Source organism: Rattus norvegicus, chromosome 5 (genome assembly GCF_021556685.1).
Source record: "Rattus norvegicus strain SHRSP/BbbUtx chromosome 5, alternate assembly SHRSP_T2T, whole genome shotgun sequence".
Taxonomy (NCBI): Eukaryota; Metazoa; Chordata; class Mammalia; order Rodentia; family Muridae; genus Rattus; species Rattus norvegicus.
Window position 1 is genome coordinate 25582966 of NC_141538.1, and position 19239 is coordinate 25602204.

At 39.9% G+C, this 19239-nt stretch overlaps 1 long non-coding RNA gene across 1 annotated transcript in view; it reads left to right on the plus strand.

The window, feature by feature from the left end:
* The first annotated feature begins 6713 nt into the window (after positions 1-6713).
* The window catches only part of LOC148005662 (uncharacterized), a 38274-nt gene continuing 25748 nt past the window's right edge, over positions 6714-19239 (plus strand). Inside the window, exon 1 of the long non-coding RNA XR_015620121.1 lies at positions 6714-6805. This is a non-coding gene — a long non-coding RNA (uncharacterized LOC148005662). The remainder of the gene's footprint in view (positions 6806-19239) is intronic.

A 19239-nucleotide genomic window follows, 5' to 3' on the forward strand; every position in this document is an offset into this window, starting at 1 on the left:
GGTTCTGTTGATTCTTTCTATGGTCCTTTTTGATTCTACTTGGTTGATTTCAGCTCTGAGTTTGATTATTTCCTGCCTTCTACTCCTCCTGGGTGTATTTGCTTCTTTTTGTTCTAGAGCTTTTAGGTGTGCTGTCAAGCTGCTGACATATGCTCTTTCCTGTTTCTTTCTGCAGGCACTCAGCGCTATGAGTTTTCCTCTTAGCACAGCTTTCATTGTGTCCCATAAGTTTGGGTATGTTGTATCTTCATTTTCATTAAATTCTAAAAAGTTTTTAATTTTTTTCTTTATTTCTTCCTTGACCAGGTTATCATTGAGTAGAGCATTGTTCAATTTCCACATATATGTGGGCATTCTTCCCTTATTGTTATTGAAGACCAGTTTTAGGCCGTGGTGGTCCGATAGCACGCATGGGATTATTTCTATCTTTCTGTACCTGTTGAGGCCCATTTTTTGACCAATTATATGGTCAATTTTGGAGAAAGTACCATGAGGAGCTGAGAAGAAGGTATATCCTTTTGCTTTAGGATAGAATGTTCTATAAATATCCGTTAAGTCCATTTGGCTCATGACTTCTCTTAGTCTGTCGACATCACTGTTTAATTTCTGTTTCCATGATCTGTCCATTGATGAGAGTGGTGTGTTGAAACCTCCCACTATTATTGTGTGAGGTGCAATGTGTGCTTTGAGCTTTAGTAAGGTTTCTTTTACGTATGTAGGTGCCCTTGTATTTGGGGCATAGATATTTAGGATTGAGAGTTCATCTTGGTGGATTTTTGCTTTGATGAATATGAAGTGTCCTTCCTTATCTTTTTTGATGAGTTTTAGTTGGAAATTGATTTTATTTGATATTAGAATCAACTCCAGCTTGCTTCTTCTGACCATTTGCTTGGAAAGTTGTTTTCCAGCCTTTCACTCTGAGGTAGTGTCTGTCTTTGTCTCTGAGGTGTGTTTCCTGTAGGCAGCAGAATGCAGGGTCCTCGTTGTGTATCCAGTTTGTTAATCTATGTCTTTTTATTGGGGAGTTGAGGCCATTGATATTGAGAGATATTAAGGAATAGTGATTATTGCTTCCCGTTATATTCATATTTGGATGTGAGGTTATGTTTGTGTGCTTTCATTCTCTTTGTTTTGTTGCCAAGACGATTAGTTTCTTGCTTCTTCTAGGGTATAGCTTGCCTCCTTATGTTGGGCTTTACCATTTATTATCCTTTGTAGTGCTGGATTTGTGGAAAGATATTGTGTAAATTTGGTTTTGTCATGGAATATCTTGGTTTCTCCATCTATGTTAATTGAGAGTTTTGCTGGATACAGTAACCTGGGCTGGCATTTGTGTTCTCTTAGGGTCTGTATAACATCAGTCCAGGATCTTCTGGCCTTCATAGTTTCTGGCGAGAAGTCTGGTGTGATTCTGATAGGTCTCCCTTTATATGTTACTTGACCTTTTTCCCTTACTGCTTTTAATATTCTTTCTTTATTTTGTGCGTTTTGTGTTTTGACAATTATGTGACGGGAGGTGTTTCTTTTCTGGTCCAATCTATTTGGAGTTCTGTAGGCTTCTTGTATGTCTATGGGTATCTCTTTTTTTAGGTTAGGGAAGTTTTCTTCTATGATTTTGTTGAAGATATTTACTGGTCCTTTGTGCTGGGAGTCTTCACTCTCTTCTATACCTATTTTCCTTAGGTTTGATCTTCTCATTGAGTCCTGGATTTCCTGTATGTTTTGGACCAGTAGCTTTTTCCACTTTACATTATCTTTGACAGTTGAGTCAATGATTTCTATGGAATCTTCTGCTCCTGAGATTCTCTCTTCCATCTCTTGTATTCTGTTGGTGAAGCTTGTATCTACAGCTCCTTGTCTCTTCTTTTGGTTTTCTATATCCAGGGTTGTTTCCATGTGTTCTTTCTTGATTGCTTCTATTTCCATTTTTAATTCCTTCAACTGTTTGATTGTGTTTTCCTGGAATTCTTTCAGGGATTTTTGTGTCTCCTCTCTATGGGCTTCTACTTGTTTATTTATGTTTTCCTGGAATTCTTTCAGGGATTTTTGTGTCTCCTCTCTATGGGCTTCTACTTGTTTATTTATGTTTTCCTGGAATTCTTTCAGGGATTTTTGCGATTCTTTCAGGCATTTTTGCGATTCCTCTCTGTAGGCTTCTACTTGTTCTCTAAGGGAGTTCTTCACGTCTTTCTTGAAGTCCTCCAGCATCATGATCAAAAATGATTTTGGAACTAGATCTTGCTTTTCTGGTGTGTTTGGATATTCCATGTTTGTTTTGATGGGAGAATTGGGCTCCAATGGTGCCATGTAATCTTGGTTTCTGTTGCTTGGGTTCCTGCGCTTGCCTCTCGCCATCAGATTATCTCTAGTGTTACTTTGTTCTGCTATTTCTGACAGTGGCTAGACTGTCCTATAAGCCTGTGTGTCAGGAGTGCTGTAGACCTGTTTTCCTCTCTTTCAGTCAGTTATGGGGACAGAGTGTTCTGCTTTCTGGCGTGTGGTTTTTCCTCTCTACAGGTCTTCAGCTGTTCCTGTGGGCCTGTGTCTTGAGTTCACTAGGCAGCTTTCTTGCAGCAGAAAAGTTGGTCTTACCTGTGGTCCCAAGGCTCAAGTTCGCTCGTGGGGTGCTACCCACGGGCTCTCTGCAGTGGCATCAACCAGGAAAACCTGTGCCGCCGTTTCCGGGAGCTTCAGTGCACCAGGGTTCCAGATGGTCTTTGGCTTTTTCCTCTGGCGTCCGAGATGTGTGTGCAGAGAGCAGTCTCTTCTGGTTTCCCAGGCTTGTCTGCCTCTCTGAAGGTTCAGCTCTCCCTCCCATGGGATTTGGGTGCAGAGAACTGTTTATCCGGTCTGTTTCCTTCTGGTTCTGGTGGTGTCTCAGGCACAGGGGTCCTGCCGCTCCTGGGCCCTCCCCCACGGGAGCCCAGAGGCCTTATACAGTTTCCTCTTGGGCCAGGGATGTGGGCAGGGGTGAGCAGTGTTGGTGGTCTCTTCTGCTCTGCAGCCTCAGGAGTGCCCACCTGTCCAGGCGGTTGGGTCTCTCTCTCACAGGGTCTGGGGGCAGAGAGCTGCTGCGGGCCAGGATCCGCGGGTCTCATTAAATATAATTTAAGGATGTATTTCTTCATCATCCTCATTGTACTGCATTGTGTATATAAATTATAATATGCCAATCTCATTGTTTACTGAAAACTTTAATTATATCTAATGTTTATACAAGTCAAATGACAGATATTGGTATATATTTTAAATTTCACTTGTGGTATAATAAATGAAATAGCTTCTTGGTAAAATTCCATTATGTAGTATGACCTTGTCATTGAATAGCTAGTTAACAACCGAAGCTATCACCAGATTTCGGGCACTATCGGTCTCAATTTTTCTGTGAATATTCCATTTTAGTCTGGACTTTATCAAACACTGTTTCTCCAGAAATGTCCTAATTTGCTACTCCATATAACTTACATTCTTTAATTAATCTATCCAGTGCTTAAGACCTCTACTGTCCTGATAATGAGCTCCAGAGCCAGGTGGACTTGGAAAGCACATTAGAAAGGAGATAAATGTGGGGCTGGGGATTTAGCTCAGTGGTAGAGCGCTTACCTAGGAAGCGCAAGGCCCTGGGTTCGGTCCCCAGCTCCGAAAAAAAGAACAAAAAAAAAAAAAAGAAAGAAAGAAAGGAGATAAATGCTATGGAATAAAACCCCATGAAACTGCTCCTTGTTGATACTTTGGTACTCCCCACCCTTGGAATTTCAGCATATACTTTCTTGAATTTGTTATCTGAATATTTATGCTATTCTGTAAGTGGCTTGTGAAATACAGAGAACATTTACTTCCCATTTGGCTATTTTATAATAGCTTCTAAATAGGAAAGTTGTGAGGAAATGTTCACATATAATGTGAAGCTATTGAAATTTTTCATAAAAGGCAAGAAAAAGCTAAAAAAAAATCTCATTTCACTTAATGTATTTCACAGATTGCCTAGCCTAGGACACTTTATTATTGGAAAGAAAATGCTGTTTTTCTTCAATAGGAACCAAACATATTTGCATCAGGAGAGAACAGGGAAGCTGTAAATAGAAGGTTAACTATGAGTTGGTATTATCCAGACTGAGGTAACTGTCATAACCTTCAGAGACATTTGGGGAATATTTTCACACAAAAGGTGAGGATCTAATTATTTACTCATTAGAATCAGTGATTCACTTCCCACTTTAAAAAGTATCAACTTTTTCAAAGGCTTCAGGTCTTGTAGGCAAACTCATCATATGTCCTGATGACCCTTTCATAAATCTAGCCCATATCTCAGCATTTCTGATACCCCTTATCTGCATAGCTCAGTCAGTATATCCCTTTGATGTATTTGTTTCTGACATATTCTGACTCTCTGAATAAGAGTTTATATTTTTTACTCTAACAATTATATTTTGTTTTGTCTATAGAAATTACCCTTAATATCAAAGATTATTTTCATCAGTTTCATACATTTGCACAAGATATTTTAATTATAATCCCCACCCCCATTACCCTGGTTCATCTCCTTTCCCTCTTGTTGAGTCTCTTCTCCCTCTGAAGCAGTCTTCCTCCCATGTTCATGGCTTTCTCTTGTGCAGGTCAGATTCAGGAAGTCACTGCCACTATGTGTTCATGATTGTCATGGCCATGTCATGCCCAAAAGACAGCTTTTATCACTTCTGCCCTGTCTTGGGCTCCTAAAATTGTCCCCTATCCTCTTCCATACTGCTCCCTGGCTCTTGGAAGGGGGTCCTATAGGTGCTCCACTTAATCAGTTAGTCTCTGAATCAGTTGCCATCCTCTGTGAAAAGCAACTTCTCTGATCATGACTTAACACAGCACTGGTCTGGGGCTATAAACACACAAGTCTAGAAGATGCTTGTATTACATACCCATTTAGCAAAACATCAGGAACAAATTTACCCCTAGAACCTAAGACCTCTCCATTCATATTTTTTTTACTAAAAATATAGTACCAGCCATGTATGTCCTTCTACAGAGTGGGGCTCTGATGTAATCATAAAGAGGATGATTATCCTAGTCATGTCACTGCTGCCTGGTTGGGAACATCTTGCCTGACAGATTGAAAAGAAATTATTCTTTATGCACATTGTACCATTCTAATGTGGAGTCTGTATTTCCACATTCATTGTCACTTCTCTGGGCAGTCTGTTGATATGTTATGTCTTCTGAAATGGCCCATGCACTAACAGCTTGGTATCCAGCTAATAGTGGTCTTTGGGGAGGCTTCAGAGACTTTAGGAGACAGAGCCTCATTGGAGGAAGCATGTCACTCTGAGCATGCCCTGAGTTGGGCTTGATCTTGTTGCAACTCCTCACTGTTCCTTTGTCTCTTTGCTTCCTTTCTGCCATGCTGAGAAGCCCGTATCACATACATCAATGACGGTAACATTTTATCTCTCACAGGCCTAGAGTCAACATAACCAGTGGCTGTGAATAAAATCTCTGAAACCATGAACTAAACATATCTTTCTTCTTTTAAAGTTGCTCTGTCTGGTGGTACTTTGTCATGGCAACAAGAAGCCTGACCAAGATGCATGGCTTCCTTTTCTAGCCCGGACTAATTGAGTGTTTCATCTCTTTGACTACCTGTTATTTCTGGTCCATAATAATCAATTTATTTTCCAAAAATTACATATTCTAATCTCCACTGCTACTCCTGTTGTTCTATTAAGAGTTGATAAGATTATATTGATGAACAAATCTCTTAGCAGCCCATACTCATTCACTAGCTCAAGGCTCTTAACAGTGCTAATAGCATTTTTCTTCATTTTTTGAGGACCACTATTGGCAATATCCACAGCAAATTCAGTGATTCTCTTGCTTTTTCTTTTCAAGTTAGTAGCTGTATTCTACTTTCTTGATCTGCTGAATTACTCAGGCTCCTTTGTCATCTGCTGTGTGTGTGTCTGCAGTCTTTCTTATCCCTGTTGGCCTGCTACTTTATTTCCTATGTTTGGAAAAAGAATTATTGCAAGAGCTCCCAAATCACAGAATGATGGAGAAACCTTCAAATGGGACCAGGGTTTGTGATGACCTTGAGGAAAATGATTACCAAAGTTTGAAGCCAGGGGGGTCCATATTCTTATGAGCAGGGCTCATTCTTTTGGCATAAACTCACTGAGAAGCTGCCTACAGGCCAAGGCTCACTTTCCCATAGCCTTTGAGTCTCATTTCTCCCACCAAGTAGTTGATGCAAGACAAGGTACATTGTGTAATGAATTTCAGATGGACGGTGAGTGTTTTTATTTTAAATATTAAAATGCCTTAAATGTAAGAGGTACAGTTACACGAAGAAGTAATACTGATCTGAAACTCAAATCCAATGGGCAGCCTGTAGATCTGCTTGGCAAACTTGGAACCCTGCCTCTAACTTCACGTACAGCTCTTCTTCACGGTTCTATTCACTTTTCTTCTCCAGTGTTTGTTAGTGAACCCCTCCTTCTCATTAGCCACAAAGCATGCCTTGGACTCTGCTCTCCTAGTGCTAGGGACAGGATTGGCTTTCTTCTCTACTTCCTGCCAGAATTCTCTCATATCTCTCAGACTTTATCCAGCTATGACAGCACATCCTTCTCTTGATTGCTGCCTTTCTGTAGATCAAAGTCTTTGCTCAAACACTGGATTTCTACTGGTTAAAATTCAACTTTCCCTTTAATGTTTAACTCAACTATGCTCTACCAGTCTGGTACAGGAACGTCTTCTCTGGTGGCCACTTTCCTGTTTAATACAATATCTTTATCAAAGGATTGCTCTGATCTGCAAGGTAATTATTTCGGAACTGGTACCCTATTTGTAATACCTTGCATATTACCCAGTGTATAGACAGTTGAGGCTTTCTCAGTAACTCTAAGACTATAACCCATGTTTTGAATATACCTTCTCTAGTCCCTCAATGGGCCATTAGCATCTTCCAGGCCTTAGAGTATAACTTCGCATGCATTTACATTCTACTTTTTAATTCTTATTTTTCAATGGCAAGGGTCAAACCTCTTTGATCATGTTTTTACTTCTGTATGCAAGTTACAGTACAACAGTATATAAATTCTTACAGGAGAAATAACCACAATATCACTATAGCCTTGTGGCTTGTTATTGTTTTGGAAGCTGGCTTCAAACTCACAATTCTATTGGTTCAGCCTCCTAAGTGATAAGATTACAGTCCGGTGCCATGCCTAAAACTCACTATAATTTGTTTTTATTTCATGAATTGGTTACAGATATGCTGAGAAATTGCTTTCTATCAGGCCAAGATGTTATCTCCAGATATCAGAAGCCCATGCTTCCTAGTACATCACCTAAGAATATTTTCTATGTATACTGTGATGGGAGGAAGATAAGGAATCTCTGTCTTATGCGTTCCGGTTGACTAAATGAGTAGGATGAGTGGCTTTACTTTCCAGTCTATTTCCTTGAAGTATAGCAGAGTTGGACTTGTGCATAAATACTGTTGAATTTATTTCATTGTGACAATGATTCTCATGCTAGGGAATGTGGTAAAGATTGTGGGTGATTTGGAAGAAGTTAGTCATTTGTCCTTAAAGAGAGGTTGGTATAGCTGGAGACATAAGTAGGCATGCACAGAAAAAGTGCCAGAGTTAAGACTCAAGCATTTATTATGGAGGCAAAATGGTAGCAGATTTAGGCGCCAGATAACTGTGGGTGCTAAGAAGGTAGGTAACAGGACCTGAGTCTTTAAAATGGGACCCTGAGTCCTATTGTAACAGGAGACCTGTTCGGCACTATCTATCCATTGTAAGGACTTATTTAAATTTAAGAGAAAACCAGTTACAAAGAATTTTGTAGTATATAGCTGGACTCTCAAGAAAATGACAGATTTTAGACTCAGTTGACTTGATGATTTGACATATAATTTGAAAATACTTTTAATAATCCTCCCTCCCTTTTCTTAATCTCATAGCTGAGTAAATAGTAATGCCTTCCATAAATATAAATGCCTTTGGCTTCTCCTATTTGGTCAGGGCTTGGTTTTATTTTTTTATGCCTTTATTTGCTACAAACGGTCCATTCTCTGTTGCTTCTTGTGCCCTTCTCTCCTTTGTTTATGATCAGAATGACTTTAAATAAAGAAGGGAGCTGGCCAGGAACCAGGCTGCTCACATGTAGTGACAGGTGGTACTCTCGGATCTCTGTCTGCTCTAGCTTTTCATCAGCCATGTGATGAAAGAGGGGAAAGAGGGAATGAGGAGGGCCCTTTGCAGAAGCGCTTGAGCTCCCCCACCACCACAATCCAGCCTGAGGGCCCCTTTTCTCTAGGACTTGGTCAGGATTTAAAACTCAGGGAAAGTGAGCTAAAGAACAGAAAAGCACTACCTGCCATTTCAATTTTTTTCTAAATTGGTTTCATCAGCAGCAGCTCTAATGCGATGCTGGGAATATGTTTCCTTTTAAGAAACATTTGTTACATGGGGTACTTTGACCTGTGGTTTATCTTAAAGTGAGTCAACCTCCCTGATATCTTAAAAAACACTCTAGTGTTACAGGATTAGCTCTCATCTCCAACCTGAGTACTCAGCATTAGCTTCCTGTAAATTACTACATAAGCTCAAAGCCATTTAGATCATAGAGCACTTGATTCTTTCCAGGCACAATCAATGGAATGGCATCCTTTTTTTTCCGGAGATAGATAGCATCGAGTTTTGTTCTTTCTACATGGTACATTAGTGTATATTATTGTATCAATACAAGTTGAACATTAATGAATATAGGATTTTGGTGGGAAGGATATTTGTTCTGACTACTAGGAAGCCTGTATCATTATTAGACAATTGATTTAGTTGAAAGTTTCAGTCGACTGCTTAGCAGATCAGGAAGAGGCTAGGTACTGAGATTACTCAGAAGAGTTTCTCATAAAATGTCTTAGAAGGAAAGAAGAGCTGATTTTCTTTTCTTCCAAACATTCAATAGTACTAGCCCAATTATTTTCCTCCGCCCCTGTTTCAACCAGTCTTTCCCAATCAGGTTCATAGGTGGTCAGGATATGTGCTGACCATGAGCTGCACATAGAGAATCTTGAGCTTTTCCAGCAAAAGTCATCCACCTCCAGTTTGAATTCCTAGGACAGACCAATTAGCATTGTGTTAAGTGGACAGTCCCACTGAGATAGTAAGTGAGCATACGTTTTTATTTCTCAGAAAATGTTCAGTGAAAATCACCAAGTATCACATGATAGTCGTTATCAAATAGCATCAGTGAAGGGAATTTCAGGCAATATGCAAATCCACGAGGAGAGCATTTTCATTAACAATGCATATTTATATTAATTGATCAAATAGTTCCTTAGGCATTTTACAGTGTAGGACGCTGCTTCCATGAAAACAAAGTCTAGGCTAAGAGCAGTTTTAGGGGAAACAATATAAACAGAAAGGGGCCACCACGGTTCATGTGATATACTAGATGTTAAATCACAGACTTTTCTTAAAGTCATGACTTCACTAAACATGACATTGAATTAAATTGAATAGTAGCAGATAGCTTGACCTAAACAGACTGACCATATCCCTTCTTCAGTCTGTGTGTGTGTGTGTGTGTGTGTGTGTGTGTGTGTGTGTGCATGTTTATATGCCCCTAAATTCATCAGGCTTCAAGAGAAATGCCATATGCTCTTAGCCACTTTTCTAGGCCAAGACATAACTTTCTGAGACCAAATGGAAAAGGAGAAAATATTCTTCTATGACATGGATTTACCACTGTTGCTTCAGCTGTGGGACAGCGCATAGATTTCAGTAAGTTGAATGTCAGCAGTTTATGACAAATACAGGGAAACAAAACTGGAAATAATTCAAAAATTTGCTAAAAATGAGACATCACTAGTATGTTACTTTTGCTTCCTTTTTCTTTTTTTTTAATTCGTTAAAGTTTGGCTATCCTTCACATAAATACTGTCTGTGGAGTAATTCTACCAGAAAACTACATCGTCTTGTGCTAGCATGTTCTGAGTGCAGCATTCTTCAGACCTCTACACACCCCTCTCTTACCTGCTCACCTTTTCTCTGTCTTTTTTTTCTTCTACTTCCCTTCCCTTTTTACTTTCCTTTTCTTATTTTATTTTATTTTATTTCATATTCTCTTGCTTCTGCCTCCCAAGTAATGAGATATTAGCTATGCCCCGTGATGCTGGGCTATGGTGTGCCATTATTTAGCCTTGTTTTCACCATTGGTGTGGTCCTAAGGCAAGACATTGTCACATGGCAGCAGATCGCAGCCTTGGCTTATAGAAGTCTTTAGTATGACACCATTGTACCTACCCTTTCCATCTTTCTATCACATTCTGAAAAAGATGTCCAGTTTACATTTTCTTACCTTTGTGGATTAATATACATTTCAGAGGAAATATTAAAACATCCTAAATGAATAGGTTTTTCAGACATTACTAGGCATAATAACTATGGAATACAGAAGAAGAAACACAGCCTCTGCTCCAATGCCCATTTTCCAGGCCGTGTCCCACAGCATACTGTGTGCTTATGACAAACAGACATGGGGATGCCATAGCTGAGATTTCTCAGGTATGGACAATTTACCCATCAGAATTTAGAACCTGAAATACTAGGACATCATGGTAGACTACTGTAGAAATAGTAGATGTCTTATGGCAAAGAACATAGCCATTCCAAAAGATGATTTTGTATATTTTAGCTGATTCCAATGCTGCCATGAAACAGCCACCCTCTTACTTTTGCATGCAAATAGAACTTAAAGCAAAAAATTCTTCAACGATTCTGCCAGTAATCAACAATCTCAGCATCCAGGTCCAATTCGATTCAAATTTAGAGATGAATAGTTCTTGACAAACTTCTTGATAAAGAAGGCATTTCTCCATGGCTTAAAGTTTGGAATTTTGTCTCTCTAAGACTAGCAATCGGCTCCAAAAGTCTAGTTTCCCACCCTCCATCATTGTTCTTGGGCACAGAGAATGTTACCCTGTACAGACTCTGTTCTCTAACTCCTTGTCAAGAGTAAGATACAGTTCGCCTCTGATTGTCTTGCTGCTTGTCACCCACCACAAGGAATATCTCTCTTGGTCTTGATAAAGACAGTCAAATGTCTGAAGCTCCTGCCAGAGAAACTTCAGACTTAGTGTTGGCTTAGGCAGTACCTGAACTTGTCATGCTGTGGTAGATAGTGTGGTTGCTTTACGTCTCATCTGTTTGGGAAGCTAACTCTGGATTGTGCTTAGACCTGTTCTCATCAATTCTGCTCTCCAACAGACAAGAGATATAAAAAGAGATATAAAAGAATGATTTCAAAGAGGGTCTGCACTAGAGCCTTGGTGTATTTATATTATAGCTTCCATTTTGGTGTTTTTATGGGATTCCTGGGTACACAAACTAGTGAGTGGTGAGTGTCTGTTCCTTGTGCCTTTTCTTAGGATCTTTTTTTTCTGTTTCATTGTTTATTTGTTTGTTGTTTGGATTTACATTTGAAATGTTATTCCATTTCCCGGTTTCCTGTCCATAACTCCCCTATCCCTTACCCCTCCCCTTCTTCTGTAAGATTATTCCCTTTCCCCAAACAATCTCCATTCCTGCCTTCCCAACCTGACATTCCCCTACACTGGGGGCTCCAACATTGGAAGGACCAAGGGCTTCTCCTCTCTTCGGTGCCCAACAAGGATATTCTCTGCTAAATATACAGCTAGAGCTATGGATCAGTCCATGTGTAGTCTTTGGGTAGTAGTTTAGTTCCTGGGAGCTCTGGTTGGTTGGTATTGTTGTTCTTATGGGGTTGCAAACCCCTTCAGCTCCTTCAGTCCTTTAACTCCTCAAATGGGGACCCTGATCTCAGTTCAATGGTTGGCGGACTAGCATCCGCCTCTGTACTTGTCACGTTCTGGTTCAACTTCTCCAGAGACAGCTATATCAGAATCCTGTCAGCACGCACTTTCTGGCTTCATAAATATTGTCTATTTTTGGTTGATATACAATATATATATATACATATATACATATACATATACATGTACATACATACACACACACACACACATATATATATATTATATATATATATGCTGGATCCCCAGGTGAGGCAACTCTGAATGGCCATTCCTTCAGTTTCTGCTCCAAACCTTGTCTCCATATCTCCTCCTGTGAATATTTTTGTTCCACCTTTAGAGAAGAACTGAAGCATCCACACTTTGGCTGACCTTCTTCTTGAGCTTCATGTAGTCTATTGACTGTACCTTGGAAAATTCAAGCTTTGGGTTAATATTAACTTGTGAGTGAGTGTTTTATCGCGTGTGTGTGTGTGTGTGTGTGTGTGTGTGTGTGCATGTGTGTGTGTGCATGTGTGTGTGTATGTGTGTGTGTGTGTGATTGAATTACCTCACGAAGGATGATACCTTGTAGTTCCATCATGTGAATTTCATGAAATCATTGTTTTTGATAGCTGAGTAATATTCCATTGTGTAGATGTACCACATTTTCTGTATCCATTCCTCTGTTGAAGGGCATCTGGGTTCTTTCCAGCTTCTGGCTATTATAAATAAGGCTGCTATGAACATAGTGCAGCATGTGTTTTTGTTATATGTTGGAGTATCATTTGCATATATGCCCAGGAGGGATATAGCTGGGTCCTGAGAGAGTGCAATGTCCAGTTTTCTGAGGAACCTCCAGACTGATTTCCAGAGTGGTTGTACCAGTTTGGAATCCCACCAACAAGAGAGGAGTGTTCCTCTTTCTCCACATCCTCGCCAGCATCTGTTATTTTTAAACTTAGCCATTCTGACTTGTGTGAGGTAGAATTTCAGAGTTGGTTTAATTTGCATTTCCTTGATGGCTAAGGATGTTGAACATTTCTTTAGGTACTTCTCAGCCATTCAATATTCCTCAGATGAGAATTTTTTGTTTAGCTCTGAACCCTATTTTTTTTTAATAGGGTTATTTGGCTCTCTGGAATTTAAATTCTTGAGTTACTTCTATATGTTGGATAATAGCCTTCTTTCTTTTTTTTAAAATTTATTTAATACTTAATACTTAATAATAATTCTTTTGTTTCCGGGCAAACACCCCCCTCCCCCCTCTCCTTCCTTATGGGTATTCCCCTCCCAACCCTCCCCCTATTGCCGCCCTCCCCCCAACAGTCTAGTTCACTTGGGGATCAGTCTTAGCAGGACCCAGGGCTTCCCCTTCCACTGGTACTCTTACTAGGATATTCATTGCTACCTATGAGGTCAGAGTCCACGGTCAGTCCATGTATAGTCTTTAGGTAGTGGCTTAGTCCCTGGAAGCTCTGGTTGCTTGGCATTGTTGTACTTTTGGGGTCTCGAGCCCCTTCAAGCTCTTCCAGTTCTTTCTTTGATTCCTTCAACGGGGGTCCTATTCTCAGTTCAGTGGTTTGCTGCTGGCATTCGCCTCTGTATTTGCTGTATTCTGGCTGTGTCTCTCAGGAGCGATCTACATCCGGCTCCTGTCGGTCTGCACTTCTTTGCTTCATCCATCTTCTCTAATTGGGTGGCTGTATATGTATGGGCCACATGTGGGGCAGGCTCTGAATGGGTGTTCCTTCTGTGTCTGTTTTAATCTTTGCCTCTCTCTTCCCTGCCAAGGGTATTCTTGTTCCTCACTTAAAGAAGGAGTGAAGCATTCACATTTTGATCATCCGTCTTGAGTTTCATTTGTTCTAGGCATCTAGGGTAATTCAAGCATTTGGGCTAATAGCCACTTATCAATGAGTGCATACCATGTATGTCTTTCTGTGATTGGGTTACCTCACTCAGGATGATATTTTCCAGTTCCAACCATTTGCCTACGAATTTCATAAAGCCGTTGTTTTTGATAGCCGAGTAATATTCCATTGTGTAGATGTACCATATTTTCTGTATCCATTCCTCTGTTGAAGGGCATCTGGGTTCTTTCCAGCTTCTGGCTATTATAAATAGGGCTGTGATGAACATAGTGGAGCACGTGTCTTTTTTATATGTTGGGGCATCTTTTGGGTATATGCCCAAGAGAGGTATAGCTGGATCCTCAGGCAGTTCAGTGTCCAATTTTCTGAGGAACCTCCAGACTGATTTCCAGAATGGTTGTACCAGTTTGCAATCCCACCAACAATGGAGGAGTGTTCTTCTTTCTCCGCATCCTCGCCAGCATCTGCTGTCACCTGAGTTTATGATCTTAGCCATTCTCACTGGTGTGAGGTGAAATCTCAGGGTTGTTTTGAGTTGCATTTCCCTTATGACTAAAGATGTTGAACATTTCTTTAGGTGTTTCTCAGCCATTCGGCAATCCTCAGCTGTGACTTCTTTGTTTAGCTCTGAACCCCATTTTTTAATAGGGTTTTTTGTCTCCCTGCAGTCTAACTTCTTGAGTTCTTTGTATATTTTGGATATAAGGCCTCTATCTGTTGTAGGATTGGTAAAGATCTTTTCCCAATCTGTTGGTTGCCGTTTTGTCCTAACCACAGTGTCCTTTGCCTTACAGAAGCTTTGCAGTTTTATGAGATCCCATTTGTCGATTCTTGATCTTAGAGCATAAGCCATTGGTGTTTTGTTCAGGAAATTTTTTCCAGTGCCCATGTGTTCCAGATGCTTCCCTAGTTTTTCTTCTATTAGTTTGAGAGTATCAGGTCTGATGTGGAGGTCCTTGATCCACTTGGACTTAAGCTTTGTACAGGGTGATAAGCATGAATCAATCTGCATTCTTCTACATGTTGACTTCCAGTTGAACCAGCACCATTTACTGAAAATGCCATCTTTTTTCCATTTGATGGTTTTGGCTCCTTTGTCAAAAATCAAGTGACCATAGGTGTGTGGGTTCATTTCTGGGTCTTCAATTCTGTTCCATTGGTCTATCTGTCTGTCTCTGTACCAATACCATGCAGTTTTTACCACTATTGCTCTGTAATACTGCTTGAGGTCAGGGATAGTGATTCCCCCTGAAGTCCTTTTATTGTTGAGGATAGTTTTAGCTATCCTGGATTTTTTGTTATTCCAGATGAATTTGCAAATTGTTCTGTCTAACTCTTTGAAGAATTGGATTGGTATTTTGATGGGGATTGCATTGAATCTGTAGATCGCTTTTGGTAAAATGGCCATTTTTACTATATTAATCCTGCCAATCCATGAGCATGGGAGATCTTTCCATCTTCTGAGGTCTTCTTCAATTTCTTTCTTCAATGTCTTGAAGTTCTTATTGTACAGATCTTTTACTTGCTTGGTTAAAGTCACATCGAGGTACTTTATATTATTTGGGTCTATTATGAAGGGTGTCCTTTCCCTAATTTCTTTCTCGGCTTGTTTCTCTTTTGTGTAGAGGAAGGCTACTGATTTATTTGAGTTAATTTTATACCCAGCCACTTTGCTGAAATTGTTTATCAGCTTTAGTAGTTCTCTGGTGGAACTTTTGGGATCACTTAAATAAACTATCATATCATCTGCAAATAGTGATATTTTGACTTCTTCTTTTCCGATCTGTATCCCCTTGACCTCCTTTTGTTGTCTGATTGCTCTGGCTAGAACTTCAAGAACTATATAGAATAAGTAGGGAGAGAGTGGGCAGCCTTGTCTAGTCCCTGATTTTAGTGGGATTGCTTCAAATTTCTCTCCATTTAGTTTAATGTTAGCAACTGGTTTGCTGTATATGGCTTTTACTGTGTTTAGGTATGGGCCTTGAATTCCTATTCTTCCCAGGACTTTTATCATGAAGGGGTGTTGAATTTTGTCAAATGCTTTCTCAGCATCTAATGAAATGATCATGTGGTTTTGTTCTTTCAGTTTGTTTATATAATGGATCACGTTGATGGTTTTCCGTATATTAAACCATCTCTGCATGCCTGGGATGAAGCCTACTTGATCATGGTGGATGATTGTTTTGATGTGCTCTTGGATTCGGTTTGCCAGAATTTTATTGATTATTTTTGCGTCGATATTCATAAGGGAAATTGGTCTGAAGTTCTCTTTCTTTGTTGTGTCTTTGTGTGGTTTAGGTATAAGAGTAATTGTGGCTTCATAGAAGGAATTCGGGAGTGATCCATCTGTTTCAATTTTGTGGAATAGTTTGGATAATATTGGTATGAGGTCTTCTATGAAGGTTTGATAGAATTCTGCACTAAACCCATCTGGACCTGGGCTCTTTTTGGTTGGGAGACTTTTAATGACTGCTTCTATTTCCTTAGGAGTTATGGCGTTGTTTAACTCGTTTATCTGTTCCTGATTTAACTTCAGTACCTGGTATTTGTCTAGGAAATTGTCCATTTCCTGCATATTTTCAAGTTTTGTTGAATATAAGCTTCTAGAGTAAGATCTGATGATTTTTTGAATTTCCTCTGAATCTGTAGTTATGTCTCCCTTTTCAATTCTGATTTTGTTAATTTGGACACTCTCTCTGTGTCCTCTCGTTAGTCTGGCTAAGGGTTTATCTATCTTGCTGATTTTCTCAAAGAACCAACTTTTGGTTCTGTTGATTCTTTCTATGGTCCTTTTTGTTTCTACTTGGTTGATTTCAGCTCTGAGTTTGATTATTTCCTGCCTTCTACTCCTCCTGGGTGCATTTGCTTCTTTTTGTTCTAGAGCTTTTAGGTGTGCTGTCAAGCTGCTGACATATGCTCTTTCCTGTTTCTTTCTGCAGGCACTCAGCGCTATGAGTTTTCCTCTTAGCACAGCTTTCATTGTGTCCCATAAGTTTGGGTATGTTGTACCTTCATTTTCATTAAATTCTAAAAAGTTTTTAATTTCTTTCTTTATTTCTTCCTTGACTAGGTTATCATTCAGTAGAGCATTGTTCAATTTCCACATATATGTGGGCATTCTTCCCTTATTGTTATTGAAGACCAGTTTTAGGCCGTGGTGGTCCGATAGCACGCATGGGATTATTTCTATCTTTCTGTACCTGTTGAGGCCCGTTTTTTGACCAACTATATGGTCAATTTTGGAGAAAGTACCATGAGGATCTGAGAAGAAGGTATATCCTTTTGCTTTAGGATAGAATGTTCTATAAATATCCGTTAAGTCCATTTGGCTCATGACTTCTCTTAGTCTGTGTACGTCTCTGTTTAATTTCTGTTTCCATGATCTGTCCATTGATGAGAGTGGGGTGTTGAAATCTCCCACTGTTATTGTGTGAGGTGCAATGTGTGTTTTGAGCTTTAGTAAGGTTTCTTTTACGTATGTAGGTGCCCTTGTATTTGGGGCATAGATATTTAGGATTGAGAGTTCATCTTGGTGGATTTTTCCTTTGATGAATATGAAGTGTCCTTCCTTATCTTTTTTGATGACTTTTAATTGAAAATTGATTTTATTTGATATTAGAATGGCTACTCCAGCTTGCTTCTTCTGACCATTTGCTTGGAATGTTGTTTTCTAGCCTTTCACTTTGAGGTAGTGTCTGTCTTTGTCTCTGAGGTGTGTTTCCTGTAGGCAGCAGAATGCAGGGTCCTCGTTGCGTATCCCGTTTGTTAATCTATGTCTTTTTATTGGGGAGTTGAGGCCAATGATGTTGAGAGATATTAAGGAATAGTGATTATTGCTTCCTGTTATATTCATATTTGGATGTGAGGTTATGTTTGTGTGCTTTCATTCTCTTTGTTTTGTTGCCAAGACGATTAGTTTCTTGCTTCTTCTAGGGTATAGCTTGCCTCCTTATGATGGGCTTTACCCTTTACTATCCTTTGTAGTGCTGGATTTGTGGAAAGATATTGTGTAAATTTGGTTTTGTCATGGAATATCTTGGTTTCTCCATCTATGTTAATTGAGAGTTTTGCAGGATACAGTAACCTGGGCTGGCATTTGTGTTCTTTTAGGGTCTGTATGACATCTACCCAAGATCTTCTGGCCTTCATAGTTTCTGGCGAAAAGTCTGGTGTGATTCTGATAGGTCTGCCTTTATATGTTACTTGACCTTTTTCCCTTACTGCTTTTAATATCTTTCTTTATTTTGTGCGTTTGGTGTTTTGACTATTATGTGACGGGAGGTGTTTCTTTTCTGGTCCAATCTATTTGGAGTTCTGTAGGCTTCTTGTATGCCTATGGGTATCTCTTTTTTTAGGTTAGGGATGTTTTCTTGTATGATGTTGTTGAAGATATTTACTGGTCCTTTGAGCTGGGAGTCTTCACTCTCTTCTATACCTATTATCCTTAGGTTTGATCTCCTCATTGAGTCCTGGATTTCCTGTATGTTTTGGACCAGTAGCTTTTTCTGCTTTACATTATCTTTGACAGTTGAGTCAATGATTTCTATGGAATCTTCTGCTCCTGAGATTCTCTCTTCCATCTCTTGTATTCTGTTGGTGAAGCTTGTATCTACAGCTCCTTGTCTCTTATTTTGATTTTCTACATCCAGGGTTGTTTCCATGTGTTCTTTCTTGATTGCTTCTATTTCCATTTTTAATTCCTTCAATTGTTTGATTGTGTTTTCCTGGAATTCTTTCAGGGATTTTTATGTCTCCTCTCTATGGGTTTCTACTTGTTTATTTATGTTTTCCTGGAATTCTTTTCAGGCATTTTTAGATTCCTCTCTGTAGGCTTCTACTTGTTCTCTAAGGGAGTTCTTCACATCTTTCTTGAAGTCCTCCAGCATCATGATCAAATATGATTTTGAAACTAGATCTTGCTTTTCTGGTGTGTTTTTTGTATTTCATGTTTATTTTGGTGGGAGAATTGGGCTCCGGTGATGCCATGTAGTCTTGGTTTCTGTTGCTTGGGTTCCTGTGCTTGCCTCTCGCCATCAGATTATCTCTAGTGTTACTTTGTTCTGCTATTTCTGACAGTGGCTAGACTGTCCTATAAGCCGATGTGTCAGGAGTGCTGTAGACCTGTTTTCCTGTTTTCTTTCAGCCAGTTATGGGGACAGAGTGTTCCGCTTTCGGGCGTGTAGTTTTTCCTCTCTACAGGTCTTCAGCTGTTGCTGTGGGCCTGTGTCTTGAGTTCACCAGGTAGGTTACTTGCAGCAGAAAAGTTGGCCTTACCTGTGGTCCCGAGGCTCAAGTTTGCTCGCGGGGTGCTGCCCACGAGCTCTCTGCGGTGGCAGCAACCAGGAAGATATGTGCTGCCCTTTCTGGGAGCTTCTGTGCACTAGGGTTCCAGATGGAGTTTGGTGTTTTCCTCTGGTGTCTGAGATGTGTGTGCAGAGTGCAGTCTCTTCTGGTTTCCCAGGTGTGTCTGCCTCTCTGAAGGTTTAGCTCTCCCTCTCACGGGATTTGGGTGCAGAGAACTGTTTATCCTGTCTGTTTCCTTCAGGTTCC